Here is a 2,500-nt window from a genome sequence, read left to right as displayed (position 1 = left end):
CATACAAACACTTTATTGGAACTTTTGATACAAAAACAAGGTACGTACATGTAGGTTGTACCAACATGGACATCTATGAACGCGTACGCTCGGGCTGCGCCCTCCGTCTTGTACTTTCCTGATCGGTACACAGTTTTGGTGCACTGCTATTCCGACCGGCAACTTGTACCAACATATACATCCATGAACGCGTACGTAGTGTACTTTCCCTGATCGGTACACACTGTTGGTGCACGGCATAAGAAAAGAGCTAAAATGGTCAAACTCAATCCATTTCAACAATAGATAGTCGATAGTAGCTGTGCCGATGAAGTAGGGCACGATGCAAGTTAATGTTGTTTAATGAATAACATGTCCGCCATACATTTCAGTACAAAATTGCTCGGTCAGACCTACAAAGTGCTATATCTCGAATACGAGGCGTCGGACTGGGGGTTGTAGAACAATTTTAAGTTCGTCTAATGATTCTACATCCGATTCTGGATAGCGGTTTTTGACCACTTTTCAATATTTTGTGACACCCCGAACCTAGGGGCAGCTCCTAGCTTTTTCAAAAATGTGCACCGATCGGGCCGGAGAGCTCGTGTGGCTCAAAACATGTTTTTCGCTAAAACACCTCAAAACGTGTCGAGAACGCACCCTAGCTCTTGTTTTTCAAAAGTTATGGCCATTTAAAGTGAGGTGGTTTTTGCTTCAAAATAGCTATTTTACCCGTCCCTATGGCCATGCTTTAAATTTTCACGAAAATGCCAGGTCAGACCTAGGGCGGGCCATATCTTGAATACTAAACGTCGCAGACATTGGTCGTAGAACAATTTTAAGTTCGTCTAATGATTCTACATCCGATTCTGGATAGCGGTTTTTGACCACTTTTCAATATTTTGTGACACCCCGAACCTAGGGGCAGCTCCTAGCTTTTTCAAAAATGTGCACCGAACGGGCCGGAGAGCTCGTGTGGCTCAAAACATGTTTTTCGCTAAAACACCTCAAAACGTGTCGAGAACGCACCCTAGCTCTTGTTTTTCAAAAGTTATGGCCATTTAAAGTGAGGTGGTTTTGCTTCAAAATAGCTATTTTACCCGTCCCTATGGCCATGCTTTAAATTTTCACGAAAATGCCAGGTCAGACCTAGGGCGGGCCATATCTTGAATACTAAACGTCGCAGACATTGGTCGTAGAACAATTTTAAGTTCGTCTAATGATTCTACATCCGATTCTGGATAGCGGTTTTTGACCACTTTTCAATATTTTGTGACACCCCGAACCTAGGGGCAGCTCCTAGCTTTTTCAAAAATGTGCACCGAGCGGGCCGGAGAGCTCGTGTGGCTCAAAACATGTTTTTCGCTAAAACCCCTCAAAACGTGTAAGGAACGCACCCTAGATGATAAAAGTGCAATCAGAATGTCAATCGACAACTTTGTTGGGGTACCATTTTACTCTACGGGCCAGTAGCTTAGGCGCGCCAACAGCGCTTTCCTTTCGGGTTCCCATTTTTGCCCTCCTGGGATTATGATCATTTGCTCATTGCCTACTATAGGGAGGGTACCTTGCTACGAGGTCAAACATGAAGATTGCACCAAATCGTAGTTTTACCTCTATTTAGTCGTAGGAGCATGGTTTGCAGTGGCAGTGGGTCATTAAGCCCCCGTTTGGGTCATACGTCCCCTCCGCGATAAAAATCGTCGTATGCCTATAGTCCGAACTAATGAAGCAAAAGTGGTGTCTGGTGGGCTCTGCCGATGATTTTAACCTATGATTTTGAGCTTCCACCCTATAAAAACGTTCCCTGGAGCAGTACATCACGGGTCTACGGACCCAAAGACTTCGTCGTGATGGTTTCTAGTAAAAAAGTTGTAACAGCTAAGGGTTTTGAATACGCGTATATTAACCATTGCTTGAAACTAAGCTTCGTTGTCTTTAAACTCTGCAAGACCAATCGAACTTCTTAGGGAAACCCGAAGGATTCACGCTAAGCTCGATGAGCTATTATGGGTAGTGGTGCATGATCTGGTGTTCCTTGGATCTAATCCAATGAATAAATTTATGAGGGTATATATGGTGCAGGGCACAAAGCGTGATGAAACCGGGTCTCCCTACCAAATGTGGCATATTTTTTCCCTGAGAGCGAAGCTCAGACCCACGTAGGGGAGAGCGAAGTGGAACTTAAATGTTCTATGCAGCAAATGTTCGCCATGCGGATAAACAAGTTGGAATAGTTCAATGTAGTGTAATGCAAACACGAATCGCAAATAACGATACGGGACCCAGAAGCAATTCTGCGGATCCCTCGGGGAGTGGTGAGTTGATATAAATTAGAGGTGAAAGTCCAAGTTGTTCAAGCTCCGGCTCGGCAGCCGATACGAGGTTCCTGTTGGGCTTTGTACATCGCGCAGAGGCGCCGTTCGGTTCTAGCAATGATTCCCGCCACCATGTTCCATGCGTGCAGAGATCCGTTAGAGCTCGTTCAATGTGTCCCGCCGTGATTACGAAAAAGTCCAAC

Source organism: Anopheles arabiensis, assembly GCF_016920715.1.
Source record: "Anopheles arabiensis isolate DONGOLA chromosome X unlocalized genomic scaffold, AaraD3 X_pericentromeric_contig0003, whole genome shotgun sequence".
Lineage (NCBI taxonomy): Eukaryota > Metazoa > Arthropoda > Insecta > Diptera > Culicidae > Anopheles > Anopheles arabiensis.
The sequence above is the reverse complement of the archived record's forward strand: the minus strand, read 5'-3'. Positions refer to the sequence as shown.